The following is an 18,035-nucleotide window of genomic DNA, read 5'->3' as shown; positions in this document are numbered from 1 at the left end:
TCACTGTACAACAAAAGGCACACACACACACGCACATAAAAAATCTTTCAAAATACTAAAGAAAACATTTTTGGAGTTAGCGGAAATGGGAAACGAAAACAGCTGCGCGAATTCAACGCGGTGAGAAACGCAACAAATTCGGGAAAACTTCACTGGGTGGCGGGTGACGTGGCGAGATTTGTGGTGGCTTAGTAGAACGCCGCTGATTTAGTTAGAAGCATAGGTATGAGTTAAAGTGTGGAGAGTACAGTACTAGTGGGGCGTATCGGCGTGGTAACGAAATGAAGTAGCAGAAGGGGAAGGCCTAGCGCCTACAGTGTTAGTAGTGCTATGGAGGGATTTTCTGGCATGTGAAATGTGAACGAACACGCGCTCGATTGCCGCTCAAATAACTGGGAACACAAAAGCAAATAGATTTTCAAGTTCAAAATGCCGCTATATAGGCTTCGCGGCTTGCAGTCGGCGATGCGAGGCGACGATACATAGAAATAGAAATAGAAATAGAAATATAAAAGGAATAAATATAAAATCAAACAAAGGAAATATGGCGTACGCACGCAATTTTAGGTGTGGAGAATTGGATACATATGACGTGAGGATTACCAAAAACTACTGGTTAGCTACTAGCCCTGAAGTGGTGCCATGGCGGTCTTAAGGATTAAGGAAAGTGAGGAAATTGTAAAGGCAATTTTTGGATAGGTGAAGATAAATTAGCTCAAGTATTAGAAAATAGCAATAAAGTGTAATAAAATAATGTGCAAAAAAGTATGAAATGTTTTTGGAGACTAGTTAAAAATGTTGTTTGCCGTCAAATTCGTTTAAATGACTTATTTAAATTGAAAGCACAAAGCAAAACGAAATAGCAAACATGTTAAGTGCATAAACTGGGAAAATGCATGGAAAGGCAGGTGACGTACTCTAAGATAAAGCAGTATAAAAGTGAGCGAGCTCAAAAAATTTAATCAAAAATGTATTATGAATAATTTGAAGCCGAAATTATGTTAACTTATAATTTTTTAATCTTTTTTTTTTTTGTTTTTTTTGTTTAATTTTTAGTTGGTGAGATAAAGATTTCTGGTTAATGCCGAAATTTGGTAATTTAGCCACCTCTTCTTTCTGATCGAGTTCGGAAATTTTATAATTTTGCTAAATTTGGAGATGTTGGAGTGCTTACTGTTGCATTTATGTACATATAAGCCTGGGTAAGCATTAGACCTTTAAGGGGTAAACCAATTTTTTTTTTTCATTTTCAAAAGCATAAATAATAAGAATTATTATAAAAAATACACAATGCAGCAGAGGATTTCGCTTGCAGCGGAACTGCGCTTTTCTGCTTATTAAGATTTTACACCATTACACAGCCAATTTTCCCTCATTTCTAGAATTGAAGGAAGGCCGAGGTATAGGTTAAGGTTAGGTTGGACTTAGAACGGAAATTGATCAAAAGTGATACCAAATATTTGTGTGGGAAGTTTAAGAACTTTATATTTCGTCTTCAATACACAGTTTAGACAATTTAAGTACGCTGCTAACTTTTTGGCCTACCACACTTTCGAAGGCTGGAAATGAAGCAGAACCTAAGCGGTTTATTCGTGTTATGCTAAGAGAAGGGCAGTGGCGAAGTAGGTATTTCAGAGTGCCATTCGCGTTGACTTCGCTACAGTTTGTACAAATAACGATAAGTATAAGTAATATAAATAAGTTTTTAAAAGGTACATTTGATATTTTTTTGTTATTGATTTTTGCTAGTTAAATGAGCAAATTTCGCCTGAGCTACCCAAAATAAAAAAATAAAAAATTAAAATAAAAACAACAGACAATAAATGAGCTCCGTCAACAAAGGTGTGGAGCAAAAAACAATTTATGAGTACCAAGTTTTTTTCACTACCGAATACATACTTTTTTCTGCTTCATTACTGTCCTCGCATTTAAAAATATTACTCATGTTGTCTATATTTGCAACCGCTACGTTATTTTTTCTACTTATATCAGACTACTTCACTCGCAACTGTTATATGGATTTGTATTTGTCCTACCTAAGGCACTATTAACTATCTTTGGGAACTATTTAGCTCAAAATTCATATAATTTCATTTTCAGGAACCTCCATAAGTTATTCACAATATCAAGTATTTGAATTTTCCAACTTTATGGTGCTGATTCAGATTCAGGAATAGAGATAATTTTAATTTTAATTTAATTCATAATTTATTGCAATATTTAAGTGATAATTTCTAAGCTTCATATATTCTAACTCTATAGCGGTCACTTCAGCTTGCCGGTAAACAACCTGTCGTTAATAGGAAAGTAAAGCAGAGTTAATATTAAGGAAAATTAAATAAGGAACAGCAGCTTTTTCTTAACTTAGCAATAGTTAATCGGTTCGGTTTGTAAAGTTCACTTTCATCATCATCATAAATTCCTTGAAGTCCCTTGTGGAATATAGGGCTTAAGTTCACTATAGTTAGATGAACAAAAATTGGATTTTTCTTTAATTTAGGAAAGCTAACAAATTTCTATTTGTATAGGACAGCTGAAAGCCAAAGTTTCGAATACTTCAAACATAAATATATTAGCAAAATTTATTTTAATATATAAAAAAATATTTCATTTTCTTAACGCGCAAAAAGTTTTGAAAATAACTAACACAATAAAATCTTATTTAGCAAAACTGAGACAAAAAAAAAAAGAAAAAAATATATCATAAAATATACCAAATGGAACTTAACATTTCTAAATGGAAAACTATTAATAAACGTGTCAAGATTTTTTAGAGATAATTAATCAATAGCGGCTTAGCGCTTTGCAATTTTTGAACTTTCTTTCTGGTTGTTCATTTATTTTTAATGTTTCCCTTTTACTATTTTAATGTTTCCTTTTGAATACCTTCAGTTCTTTTATAAAACTTAAAATATATTAATATACTAATTTTGTACTCCACTCTGTGTGAGAAAAAAAAATATTTTAGCATATTTTCATTTATCATCAAAATGTTTCAATTGTTCAGACATTTCAAATTGGTTTTTTTTTTCATAGAATCAAGGATTTGTATCACGAATTTCTTCTGCTTAAGGGTTTCCAATGAATTAAAATATACAAAAATATATAAAAACAAATGTGTGTAATGTTGTTGGAGTATTATGCTGTAATTTTTGGGTATGAAGTATTCCCACTGAATTTTTTTCAAATGTAAAAATTTTTTGCTTACTATGTAGATAAAAATCTACTTTTCAAATAAAAATATTTCTTAACATGTATATATGCGCTCAACGCTTATATTCAAAGCAAATTTTTAAAGTCTAAAATTAAAACAATTTTAGTAAATCATCTACTGGAAAAGCAAGAAAAGCAAATTTTCATTTCATTTCGAATAATTCAGCGTTAAAAATAAATAAAAATAAGACGCTATTTGTGCCTATTGATGCCCATTTTCGCACTCAAATCGGAAATCGCTACATACATAATTGCATATACTGTGCAGATCCGCTAACTACTCAACACTAAGCAAATAAATTCTTCCTCACACATTTTCAATTAACTAGCAAATTCTCACGAACTAAAACGAAGGACAGTACTTATACATGCATACGCATGTTCATATGTAGATGTAAATTTTGATGAACACATTTTGTTAGTATCTTTCATTCCATGCATCTTCTAAACACTGCACTTTGCATGAAATACGGTATGTATTTCATTTTCATTTTCTAAGCATTCGACTTCATTTGCCTTTTGCCAAAAATCCATGTTTTCCCCTATAGCAACTTCAGTTCATTCACAGCCATGCATGGGCACATACTTATACGTGCACTCTTCACACTTTGCATATTTCACCCATTTGCAAAACAAAAAAACCAACAAAAAACAAAAACACCAAACTAGTGTACGTTCTAAGCTCTAATCACGCGCGAGCCACCAATACACCAACACCTGCCCACCACCACCATGGGAGTGGAGCTTTTGTTGTTGCCGCCGCCATTAGTATTTAGTGCTAGTTACATATATGCATATATAGTGTGTGACTCTATGCCTGATGGCGTGCGCTAAGGCAACAGGGGAAACAGTATTGTGCTATGGTGGAGGTACGCGAAGCGAACGCGAGCGATTGCCGGCAACGAAAGTGTGGAAGATTGCGCGAGAAATTGAAAACATTGCGTGTTTTTTTATTTTTTAATTTTTTATATTCAATGCTTGGCTTTTTCTAGTTCATTTAAAATAGTATAATTGTAAATAATTTTATTTTATTATTAAATATAAATATATTTAAAAATATATTTTTAATTTTTATATTATTACAAAAAAAAAGTAGTTTTGATATTTTTTCTGAAGAAAGTGAAAGCAAAACAGCTGAATAAGAGCTAAAACAATTATCTGCATATACCTACAATATAAATATATAATTTTCCTACTTGAATTTTTTATACTATTGTATTTTAGAGGAATATCTCTATTCTTTTCTAAAAAAAAATTGGTAAGCAAAAAATTGGCAACGAAATCAAATCAATTATTTCAAATATCTGTTTAATAATAGAATTTGTAAGGCTTTTCACCTGCAAAATTAATTTATACATTTTTAGTGAGATGGATTTTTGTTAAATACTTTGAGAGCTATGCTTTCCAATCTGGGACTTGGAAAGTCTTGACTGGAAAAATATAATAAAAAATAAAATAAAATAAATAAAACAAAATAAACTAAAATAAAATAAAATAAAATAAAATAAAATAAAATAAAATAAAATAAAATAAAATAAAATAAAATAAAATAAAATAAAATAAAATAAAATAAAATAAAATAAAATAAAATAAAATAAAATAAAATAAAATAAAATAAAATAAAATAAAATAAAATAAAGTAAAATAAAATAAAATAAAATAAAATGAAATAAAATAAAATAAAATAAAATAAAGTAAAATAAAATAAAATAAAATAAAATGAAATAAAATAAAATAAATAAAAAAATATAAGATTTTCGTACTGCTGTAGTAAAAAAAAATATTAAATTAAAAAAATATTTTAGTGCTTGTTGGTACCCTTTCGACAGCTTAAGCAACACATAAAATAAATATAAAAATATAATATTTCCCTACTGTTGTAGCAAAAATATATAAAATTAATACAAAAAATATTTTAGCTCATCGAATTTGTTTTGAATGCAATTTTGAGTTCTCCCAGTTGCCTATTTCTTTCTTAAGAAAACCACTAATAAAATAAACTCTTCTAAATCATGTAATTTTGGTGCAGTTCAAAGGCGTTTAAAAAATTAGTTGTTTAATTAATTTGTACTATTGTTATTTTCATTATATTTTTTTAAATTTTGTATAATTATTCTGGTCTTATTACTTTTTCAAATTCTTTTCACAATAATTTTGTTTACGTTAATTTTGCGATAAAGTGAGTTGAAAATTTAAAATTGTTGCCTTTAGTTACTCAGAACAATTATTCTGAAGCGTAAATTATGGAGTTTTTAAAGTTGTTTAAATCTAAAACGCGATTTTCAAAGAAGTTGAAGTTTTGAAAAAAATATATAAATTTTTTTTTGTTTTGTATTTAGTTTTAAAGCCAATTATATCTAAAATTAAAATAGGCTTCAGGCTGCGAGCCGTGTGGACATTTTTGTGTTTAGTGAATTTTTTACTTTGTTATTTTTTATATTTATTATATTTATAATTTACATATTTTATATTTAGTACTTGGAATTTTTTTTTAATTTTCTTATAATTCGTACTTTATATTATTATTAATTTTTTAATATTTTAATTTAATTCAAGTTTTATTTAAATTTATTTATATTTATTACCATTAATTTTTTTTTATTTATACGTTTATTTATTATTTTGTCATTCATCTCAGATTTTTAACATGCATTCAAATTAAACATAAACACATTGGATAGATATTTTGATATTTCGGTTTTGAGTCTGTTAATTTATTTTTTCATGGTATTTAATTTGGTATTTTTCAATGGTATCTTCATTTGGTGTTAAATTTTTATTTCAATTTTTTTATTTAGCGCTAATTATTTTGTAGCCAGTATATAAGCAAACATTTGAGCGTAGCCGAATTTCAGAATAAAGCGTTTCCGCTCCCTGCTTTTTTCGGAGTCTATAAATTCTTAAAGTAGTTTAACACCAGTAAATGATTATTTATTTATGCGATAATTTTTACGGAGCGTAATATCTAAAAAAGTACTCGAGTTATTATAAAAAAAGAAATTATTAAGGGGCAGATACCTGTAAAATTTCGAAAAAAAGAATTTTTTTTTTTTTTTTTTCATAAAATGTTGGTATAATTCTTTAAGTTATAATCTCAAAGTCTTAGAACGTAAATTTAAGTATTTCTTATATTATAGATCGTCAACCGTGACAACTCTATTCTTTGCGTTCGAGCGCTGGGAGAGGTATAGTTACGTTGTATTCAAACTTCAGACGCGTTTTTCTCAAAACTATATTTTTCGAATTGGCGTACACGATAGCTCGACAAGTTATTGACCGATCTCCCTGAAATTTTGCACACATCATTTTTATGATATTACTTTCTATGTGAAAATTTTTCGAAAAAATAATTTTTTCGAAGCAAAAATAGTTGGAAAATTCGCCCCAAAATTAATTTTTTTAAAGCATTTTATTCCGCGAATTTTTTTTCCATTTGTTTTTAATTCGTATAGATATGATGATATTAATAAACAAAAAATTTTTGGTTTTTTGTATTCAGGTCACTGACGCCGACGCTACAATGCCCGCCGATTGAGAAGCCCCACTGCGAGCTTCCTCGAAGAATTGAGTGTACATCCGCCATTTTTAAATGATTAAAATAAAAAAATGTGTTATATTATTTTAATGTATTATATAAATAAACTCTATGCCAATTTTGAAAAAAATATATTGACTGCTTCATTTTCAATAATTCAATTCAATTAATTCAATAATTTTAATGAAAATCAGGGAAAATATGGCCGTTTACAGGTATCTGTCCCCTTAATTAATTTCAGACTAAGGCGTTTCCGCTCTCTGCTTTTTTTGTGATCTTATAAGTTATTAAATTAGTTTAATATTAGTAAATGTTTATTTATCTTTGTGATAATTTTTACGGAGCGTAAGACGTAAGAATAATTTTTGTTTTAAAGTCACCCATAAATACTCCAATTACTATAATACAAAGAATTATTAAAATTCCCTACTTTTTATATCTTTCAAATATTTTCAGTTTTGTTTCGTTTATTAAAATTTCCTTGTCTGGTTTTTCCTATGATAATAAATAAAAATAGTATTAATTCAGTTTTTTAATTTTTATTTTTTATTTGTTACTTCTACGTTTTATATCTTTTAAAGTATTTTTATTGATCGATCTGCAAATTTACATGAATTTCTTAATTTTTTTTATTTCATACATTAAAAAGTTCTTCTAAGTTTTTCCCTATAATAACAAAAATGGTATTAATTCAGTTTTTTTAATTATTTAATAATGTTATTTCTACTTTTCGTATCTTTTTAAATATTTTCAATGAGCGATATGCTAATTTTCACCAAATTTTCATTTTTATTTCGTTTATTAAAATTTTCTTCTAAGTTGTTTCCTATGTAAATAAAAAAATTATTAATGAAATTTCTTTGATTTTTATTAATTTTTTTAATATTGTCATTTTTAATACTTCCTTCTTTTCCAAATTTTCATCAAATCTTAAATTTTATTTCCTCCATTTAAAATTTCTTGCAAGTTTTTTCCGATATTACAATTAATTTCAATTGCTTTTTCTAATTTTTATTAGTACTTTTAGTAATGTAATATTTAATACCACATTTAACTTTTCATCATTTTTTTAATTTTATTCTGTTCAAAACTGCAAACATCAAATTCATGTTTTGTTTTTATTTTTATTTACATTTCATTTTAATTGATTTCAGGCCATTTGTTTAATACAAAAAAGAATATTTTTATTACAAGTAAATATTTATTTATCCTTTATTTATATTTTGAAATCATGAAGTCAATATTTATTAATTTTAACTTTATTTTATCAATTTTAATTTTAATTCGTCAAGTCAATATTTATTAATTTTAACTATACTTTATAAATTTTAATTTTTTACTTACTTTTAGTAAAAAAATACCTTATAAATACCGTAAGGTTCTCTATTAATTTTTGTTATAATATTTTATTTTTTATTTTATTTTTTTATTATTATTGTATTTTCTATGAATTTTAATTTTTTTTTCACTTTTTTAGTAGTTTTATTAATAGTATTTAACAGATTAATAATTACTTTTCAAATATTTATTTAATATCACATATTTGTATTTTTATACTCCTTTTCTGAAAATTTATATATTTAAAATTGCACTAATTTATTAAAATTTCTTATTTTTTATTTTTCTTAAATTTTGTTTCGTTTGTTTTTAAGCAAATTGTTTATTGAAAAACAGTTATTTAATAATTATTTATTATGTATTTATTTATATTTTGTACTTACTTGTTTTAATTATATTTTATAAGTTTTGTTATTTTCATTTTACAACTTGCTTTCATTAAAAAATTGCGTTAATTATTTTTCATTGTACTTGTTGTTTTTAGGGCCTTTTTTATTTTTTAATAGATTTTATGATTTTATATATATATTTCTTTTCCTTGTTCACTCTTCTCGGAAGCATAAGGCGTCGACAAGACGCAGTCTTGCGTTGGTTTCGTTAATCTATTTTGATTTCTGGCAGCGTAGGTGATTAGCCTGCCGCTTCCAATGATTTTATATTATTTGTATGTATTTTTTTTTTTATTTAAGGGGGAACACCACATTGAACGCGTGAAAATTAACTGATTTTCATGCATTTTTTTTTTATAAGTAGGGATAATTATTTGAGGATCGGACAAATTATAATTTATTTAAGAAATATTCAACTATACTGACACAAATTTTCATTACAAAATATTAAAAATCATAATAGTTATTAATATTAATGCAATGGCGTCATAAAAAACTGATGCACCTTGGTGGCCTTGATACAGCGGTGAAATATAATCTGAAAGCAAAAAACCAAAAAAATTCTTAATCTATATATTAATAGCTATCGTCTTACGTTTTTATTTTTATTTTTTTGAGAAAATGGTGCAGGTTTGATAAATGAATTTGTGTTTTTACCCTTTTTTTTTGTTTTCGAAAGGCTTGAAAGAATATTAATTTTTGGAAGTGTTATAAACGGCTATACTGTAGCCAATATATGTACAAAAAAAAAAATTAAAATCGGTTCATAAGTCTTCGAGAAATCGAGGCCACCATGTTCAGAAAAGTCGTTTTGAGAAAAACGCGTTTAAAGTTTTCATTGGGCCGTTGTAACTCACTACTAGCACTTATTGTGTTGGGTATAACTTCGTCAATTTTCAAGATTTTAAGTTAGATTTTTTTTACATATTTTTGAATATATCTTTTTTTTTAAATTACAGTGGTGTTGCCGCTTAAATTTTCATTAAATTTTTTTTTAATTTATGCGGAGCTTTTTATGTTATTGTTATTGTTTGTGTTTTAGTTATTTAATTTGTGTTTTATTTGCTATTTAACTTTGTTTAGGGTCTCAGCCAATTATTCTTATCTTTCGAAATTATTCATATATTTTTAAATTAATTATATATATTTTTTAATTTACTGTTTTAAAATGTAATTTCATTGAAAAATTTGTATTAATTGTTTTTCTTGCTTTGAGATATTATTTTACTATTTTTTTTTATATTTATATTTACATTTATTTTATATTTTTATTTACTTTTTGGTTTATTTGCAATTTATTTATCTTTTTTTTTTATATTAGTTAAGAGTATAATAATCGATTATTAGGATGAATGATTCTGAATCAGGTATTCATATGTTTTTCAATTATATTAATTATTTTTTAGATATATTTTAAATATATTTGGTTTCGTCTATATCTGATTAATTTTTATATTTTAAACTTAAAACTTCGTTAAAAAATTTGTTTTAGTTTTTTTACTTATTTTTTACTTTGAAATATTACTTTATTTAATTTTTATGTTTCATTTTTCTTGATTATATTTTATTTTTCTTCATTTTACTTGTTGTTGTTTTACTTATTTTGCTTATTATTATTTAATTTGAAAATTTTTTTCACGATTTCATTTTAGCTTTTTCTTATTTTTATATAATTTTTGGTTTATTTGCTATTTAACTGTGTTTAGTTTAAGTGACAGCAATGCATTTGAATGATTAATACCTCAGAATCAAGTTCTAATATCCTTTTAAATTATTCAAATAGTTAATAAGTATTTATTGTTACAATTTATTAAAAAATCTGTGTAAATTTTTCCAAATTATAAAACGTATTTTTCTCTCAATTTATTATATTTCAACTTGTTCTAATATTTTTTATCTGCCTTTTTTAAAATACAAAAATTAATTTTTACTGTCACCAATATTATTATAATAATTTATAGCTCTTTCCTTTTTTTATATTTTTATTATCGATAATCTTGAGTTCGCTTGAAAGACCTTTTACCGGCCCTTTTTTAATCTCATAATGATTTAAACGGTCAGTTTTTAATTTGGGAAATAAGCAGATCAGAATTTGTATAAACTTCCAATCTCCTCAACTCGCTACTAGTAATTTACATTTGTATTTAGATATTTTATTTATTTGCAATAAGATTTAATATTTTCTGTAATATTTTCTATAATACATCAACTTGCAAATTGTTCTACATAATAAGAATTTTACTATTTTAGAAAATCTAAGTTTTCTTTATTTATTTTAGATGTTCATTTAATTTTTATTCTTATTTAATTTTTAACTTTTAAAAAGCTAAATTATTTTCATGTCTTTAGTCCCAGTTCTAATCCCATAGTGTCGTTATCACAATTCTTCATTCGGTATTCATGTTTTCAATTCCATATCACTTCCACACTTTCATTTAGATATTATTTTGTTTTTATTTTTTGCTTTGTTGATTTTGATTTTTCACCGACAAACACAAATTCAAAATTTTCTAAGTTCACCGAAAATTGTCTCGCATTCTTCTCCAGAGCAAACCAAAAGACAGTACAAAATTCGAGATACTGCCGGTACGCGAACAATGCAAAGAAACGCGCCAAGGAAGAATCGTACCGAAACAACAACAACAACAGTATTGCCGCCGTCGTCAACAATTTTTTGTGGCTTTTTGGCAAAGTCCAAAAACAAGTAAAAAATTGCCGTAGAAGAAAGAAAAAAATTTTCTTGTGTATGCTTTTGTGGTGTATCTTTTCTTAAGAGATGGAAAATATAAAAATTTTTGCGCGAAGAAGCGCGCCCAACGAAACGCACCGAAAACGGCCAAAAAGATGAATATGTGCAAAAATCTTTTGCATACACTCAAGAACCCGCAACGACTACGGCGGCCACAACGTCGACGAACAGCGAACGGCTCGCCAGCAGACAGACATTGGACGCGTTGTGGCAGCTGCCGCGCGGTTAGCGCAAACGCAACATCAAAACATATACTTACAAGTAGCGGCAAAAGTGGCAACGAGTACACAATACACAAAGCCAAGCACAATTGGGGAACAAAAAACGAAAAATCTAGAGATATTCGCATACACAAAAAAGTTGCAGCAAAAAGTATTCGTGCCGGCAGAAGAAAAAACTTGTGAGCAATAAAAAGACAGAGACGATGATGACGACGACAACGACGACGACGACTACTAGGACTACAACGATGATGGTGCTGATGACGACCACAACAACGACAGCACAGCTATGAACAGGCGATACCAACGAAAACAACACGAACAAGAGCAACAATAAAGGCAACAGCAAAGGCAGGCATAGCACTGGTGTTAGCGGCAACGACGATGGTAAGTACAAAGTGTATATGCTGTGGGAGCGCCACAGGTGCGGTAGAAGGGGGAGCTGTGCTTTGGAGTGAAACGGCAGCGCCCGAAAATTTTGGTACTCTGTGGTGGTGAAAGGAGTATGAGTGGTGAGAGAGCGCACGTCAGTGAGTAAGTGAGTGCGGTGAGATTGAGCGCGTGCATACAAAAGAAATCTGAAGTGTCACAGGTAGATGGAGATGGTGGAGATACAAAAGATATGTAGATATGCGTTGTTGCTGGCGCAGATATATGAAGGGTTTTCGTTTTTCGGATAACCAAATTATGGTTGCTTTTGTTATATGAGCGAAGTGAGGTAAGGTGAGAGCACTGAAATTGTAATATACTTTTTTCAAGCTATTAGCTCGTTAGCTGAGTATGTAAACGGGACGGGGTGGGGTGCGCAGGTTAGCGCGGGTGATTGGGTGCAGCAAGACCAGAGAGTTTAGCGGTTGCGGGAGTAGCGGCAATTGTTGTGCAGGTAGATATGAAAATTTCGTGCGTATCACACCGCAGAATGCATCGAAACCAGAAGACCAGAAACGCGCCCCTTCTGGCGGTACCCTTTTCAAACCGTGAGCATTAAAGCGACTATTTTTTGTGCCGAAGTTTTAATTTTAGTCGTGATTTTTTCGGTTCGGCAAAAATAAAAAAATCAACGTGTACCCACATGGAACGCGCGCATCAGCACCGAGTGTTCGATAATTTGCTTTTCCGATGCCACAACACCTCGAGCTTTTGATTTTTTTTCACCGGTCAAAGGACACAAACAAAAACAGGGCGCGGTAAGCGCCTTGGCGCTGCCCCATTGATAAAAACAACAACTGCACTTTTTGGTTCGCATCTCCAAATTAAGCGTCGTCCAACTCGAAGTAGGCGGGAAGTCGGCAATTTTTTATCGAGAGCTAAGAGTTTTCAATTTCTTCGTTTTTTGACTTCTTTCTTCGCTGAGCTGCTCACCAACCGATCAGCAAGGAAAGGTTTGGTTGGTTGACCGCAGCAGTACATGAAAGTGGCAAAAACCACGGTCCGCAATGCATTTGCCGCCTACTCCCAGGTCCAAGTAACTGCCGCAGCGTCGACGCTAACGTTGATTTGTTCTTTGTACGGCTGGTGGTGACGGCGTCAACAATTCGGCGATTCGACGATTCTGCGCGCCCTCCAAAGTCAACAGAAGGCACACACCAAACGCCAACAAAATACCGAAGAAAAAACAATAAATCGCTTCGATTGCGCGAAAAAGCGAACGCGTCATAGAATCCCCTAAAAAACAAGCAGCAGGCGCAAAGATACAAAACAGCAAGCACAAACGCAAAAACTGGCTAAAAGTAAAGCTAAAAAACTAAAAAAAAATTAAAACACAGAAGCCAGTGATTATGACGAGAACCGTGTTAGCCCTACCGAACGGATTAAATGTGAACGACGTACTGAAGCTGAACGAGCGCGGCAAAAATCGAAAAACACAGGCAGGCGAGCATGCAATGGCTAAGCAAAAAAAATCTGTTTACATACATATGTATGTATATATACAGCAACAACTACAATAAAAACAAGACCAGCCATGAGGTGCTCAATGATGTTGTGTGTGGATACATTAGGGAATGTAGTTGTGAGGGGCGTACCGGTGCTCTGGGAGTGCAAGACGGGAAGCGCTATCAGGCAAACGTCAACGAGCAATACGAAATGTATTTTGTAAGCTTTATACTATTTCGTGCACTCTCGCAAGTCAGCACACACACACATACACATACAAAGTGGGCTCGCTCCGGAACTCTCCCGGCCACTCTCCCTACACGAATCTATACATACATCACTTGGGGCACACTACGGTAGTGAATGTGTTCATGTATTTGTAGCGCACTCCGCTCCCTCTCAAGCAAAACTCACACATGCGCTTACATGCGCTGTGTGTATCTTGCAACTGGCATCCGTTTACATCCATCGCAAATTTCTGTCACACTGCAGTGGCCACGCTCACTGCAAACGCCAATGCACTCATACTTAAATGCTCACGCTCCCATTTGAAATCTTCATATGTATGAGTAAGAAAGATACACAAAAAGCCTACCAAGTAAATACACAAGCGTATTTATACACATACACAGAAAAGTACTCGCCCAGAAAAACTAAAAAATGTTAGCACTTTCGAGTATGGGTATGCGCTCGTACTCCTCTTGCTCCGCCTTCCGTCTCATTATGCATGCGCGCGCACTCTGCGTGGTCTCCCCAATTCATATACTCATACTCGATGCGCTCACCTCACCTTTGCATGCCCGCACATTGCTACCGTTCGTTGGCTACATACACGAACACACTCACCCACAGTGTTGTCCACAGAAATGTAATGGGTGCTGCATGTTCATTGCAGTGAGCGTCAAAACAGCAGTGCACTCACTTTACTGATTTCTCTCATGCATGCCCTTAAGCATATTATTTCCATCTACTTTCGTGAGCACCTCAGTTGGACAGTGGATCAAATGGGAAATATTTCGAAGTGAAAAATAAAGTAGTTACGTGTTTTATACTCATTTTCCGATTTCATCAAAAACAATTTTTTCAGTTTGATGTTAAAAACAATAAAAATACTACCGTGGCAATTTGTGGATTTTTATCCCATTATTTACATTTTAGTACAAAAAAATTTAGATTTTTATTAGATAACCCATTTTTGGGTCTATTAAGTTTAGGTTTCATAATGTTTTTAATTCTATACTGAAAAACAGTTTAACAAGAAAGATTTCTTCAAATTTTTATAAGAATTTTTTGTAAATTTTATTTTATAAAACTTAGTTTACTTATATGTAATTATGAATGGAAAGCTTCCTAATTAACTTAGCAAAGAAGTAGAATCTTTAAATTTCGACAAAAATGCTTGTGAGTGAATTTAAATAATAGTGTGGTGTAGTTGTTGTTCTTGAGACTTAAAGGAATCTTCTCAAAACCTCTACTGCCAGCGAAGGTAGGTAGGGTGGTTGTCATAAGACACAATTAGACCGTTCGCAGGTCCATTGTGATACCACTGGAGCTTATCCTTACTCTACGTGTTCCTTTTCAAACCATCCGGTAGCTTTAATAAACGATCAGAGCTTCGTTAGTTTTAGATGGGCTATGTCCGCTACATCGGTTAGAAATGCTGTATAAAGAGTGCGCAGCCTTCTCATAGCTAGGCTTTCACACTCACATAAAAGGTTTCTGACTGTTTCCTCTTCTTCTGTATTAAGACAGTTTCTACAGAAATCGAAGTACGGGAGTCCTAACCTTCTGGCGTGGCTGCCTATTAAACAATGATTCTGTTGAATCTTAACAAGATCTTCGATCGACTGTTGTTCCAGTTCGGCCATGTCTGTCTGCTTAGTTCGCATGTTGTGAGGTTTTGCCAGCTTGCATTTACCTTTTTGATGGTTTCCCTGTCTATAAGTAATTTACAAGTGGCTATGGGCATGGGTATCAGCGTCTTATCCGGTTCGAGATCGAGCGTTGTACTGGTTCAGGCAAGTTCATCCGCCTTACAGTTTCCTGCAATGTTCCTGTGGCCTGGTACCCAGATAAGGTGCACCTTGTAGCACTTAGATACGTCATCTAGTAGTTTAAAACATTCTAGAACTGTTTTTGTCGAGTGCGTTTTTGGTTCAAGCGCTTTTATTACTGCTTGACTGTCCGAGTAAATGAAAACTTCATTTGTGGATAATACTCTCGTTTTTATTTCTTTAAGTCCCTCTTTTATGGCAGTGACTTCCGCCTGAAATACACTGCAATGATCAGGTAAGCGGAATGATTGGCATACTCCGAGTTTATCGGAGTAGACCCCTCCACCTACTTTGTTGTCCAGTTTTGAGCCATCTGTGTAGATGTTTAAGTCGTTTTTCTTAACAATAAGCCCGTTATCCCATTCCTCTTTCGAAGGAAATACTGTGACAAAGGATTTATTAAAATTGATGTCCTTGGTCTTACAGAAATCCGTTGCGCTGGGAATGCAGGAGAATTGTTCTAAAATTGAAGAGTGTCCTCTTTGGTTCGTTCTGAGTAGGCCGATTTCTCTTAGTCTGAGAGTTGCTTTGGCAGCTGTTTGCTTACCGTATTGCTCTATTGGTAAAATGTTAAGCATAATATTTAGTGCATCTATGGGTGTGGTTCTGAGGGCCCCGCAAATGCAAAGACTGGCCATTCTCTGTTCGTGTGCCATGGTTCTTTTAATGTACAATTTATCTAGAGCTGGCCACCATACTAATATGCCGTATGTTAGGGTTGGTCTGACAATTGCCGTGTAAAGCCAGTATACGATAGATGGGGAGAGACCCCAACTTAGTCCTATCAGCTGTTTACAAGAGTATAGTGCTATTGTCGCTTACTGCCAGCGAAAAGATGAAAAGTAGTTATCGCTCGTGGCCGTACCACTTAAAGAAAAAAAATGGGTGATACAAAATACAACAGAGCTAATATAAAACCGGTCATGCTGAAGTTCAGAAAATTCTAGGTGCATACGACCTTAAGTGTCCCATTTATGCTTAGATAACTTTTACAAAGTATTTTTAAGACCACATAAAAACATACGCAACATCAAACAAAATACACTAAAAGAAACATCAAACTATCGATTCGAAACAAATGTGATTTGACACAATTGGAGAAATAAAACGATAGAACTCATAAAAGTTAGATCTCAAAAGCGGTAGAGAACCTTCCCGTTTTGGGAAGGAGGAAGTTACCGAGAGCGAAATACAAACAAGAAAAATTTATTTTTGGGCCTTTTTAAATAATATAAAATTCTGGCGCATCCACATTTACACTTTGCTATCGCACTTTTGCTAAAATTTTATAGAACTGCTGCCGATCTTGAACACTGTAATTCTACGCAACCTCTTCACAATGATCGAATAGAAAGAATGTAAAAATTTGGCGGGAGTATTTGAGCGGCTTATAATTATGCTAAGCCAAGCATAAGCTTACGAATAAGCAGGTTTATAACTATTTGATAGTTAAATATATTAGTTTGGAGTATAAGCGCGTTATATGCGGTCAGTATTTTTTCCTTATCTTTTACCTAGACAAAATTACGCTTGATGAAAGAAAAATCGGATACGTGCGCATATGTAAGTACAACTTCACCAACACCCACATCATGCACACACAACTTCTTGGCAGTATGTGGGAGTAAGCATCATACATACTCTTAGTCTCAGCTGAGAGTCATTGCAGCGAAGAGTGGAGCACAGCTCATGAGCGAACGAGTGTATTCACAGTATTAGTGCAGAGCTGGTATTGCGGTATACAGGTAACGTGTATTGTGCAGCGCATTAATGAGACATTAGAGGGGTGAACTATATATGTACATATGTAAATGTTTAATACACTCATACATATACGTCCATATATTACATGCATTCTTTATCTGCACCGAGTCGTGCAAGTATTTGTGCATGTGCATATACATACATAGATTATGCCTCTCCTGCATCTTTCCATCAACATTTTATTTACCTCCAATACATCGCTGCTCATATTTATACACAAAATATCGCCCAATATGCCCCGTCCATGTTCAACCCACAATCTGACCACTATTTCCACAACTTCGTGCCAGCTCACAGTGGTCGCAATTCCACTTCATTTCAACGCTACAGCGTTACTATAGCTATGTTGTTGCCACTGGCTCGGTGCAATGAGATCTCGACGTTCGCACTTCGTGCAGCCGAGTCAATTTATTTCTGTCACCATAATTAAAATGCGTTGTGCGTGTAGAGCTACAGCACCCGTACACCGTCGGCTTGCCGTGGTGCCTTCTTTGTTATTTTTTATATAATTGTTTTTTTTTTTTCATCACATTTGTTGGTTGCTGGGTTTAGTAAACTCCTCATAGGAGTGTTGTGCAAAAAGGAAAGTGGTTTTTTGTTTAGTTTAGAAACCCAATTTATACAGAACAAAATAACCCAAAACATTTGGTACAAGCAATGAGAGAGGTACGAGCGCTGAAAGGAACCTTTTGCCTAATGAGTATTTCTGGGTATAATTAATTGTGTCAGAGCGGAGTTTCTTTGTCGTCCTCATAATCATTCCAATATTTGTCAAAGGTTGCGGACGATCGCCATGGCTGAGTGTAATTACATTTGAATTGGCACGGGTTCGAAACCAACTGCCGACATAAAACATCAAATGGTGGAAACAGTTATTTCTAATAGAGGCAAACAATG

At 31.9% G+C, this 18,035-nt stretch overlaps 1 protein-coding gene across 8 annotated transcripts in view; it reads right to left on the bottom strand.

Annotated features, from left to right (window-relative positions):
* Nucleotides 1-18,035, bottom strand: part of LOC128860577 (zinc finger protein 316) — a 128,059-nt gene that overhangs the window by 82,741 nt on the left and 27,283 nt on the right. For 6 of the 8 annotated variants that reach the window (XM_054098176.1, XM_054098180.1, XM_054098182.1 and 3 more), the window contains exon 1: nt 13,249-13,283. The exons of 1 other annotated variant lie outside the window; for it this stretch is intronic. The gene's annotated coding sequence lies outside the window, so the exon portion shown is untranslated. Of the gene's footprint in view, nt 1-11,302; nt 13,218-13,248; nt 13,284-18,035 lie in introns of those variants that run through there. One more of the 8 variants, XM_054098177.1, reaches the window with a different exon arrangement.

The sequence above is a fragment of the Anastrepha ludens genome, chromosome 4 (assembly GCF_028408465.1).
Source record: "Anastrepha ludens isolate Willacy chromosome 4, idAnaLude1.1, whole genome shotgun sequence".
In the NCBI taxonomy this organism is placed as follows: Eukaryota; Metazoa; Arthropoda; class Insecta; order Diptera; family Tephritidae; genus Anastrepha; species Anastrepha ludens.
The sequence above is the reverse complement of the archived record's forward strand: the minus strand, read 5'-3'. Positions and strand labels throughout refer to the sequence as shown.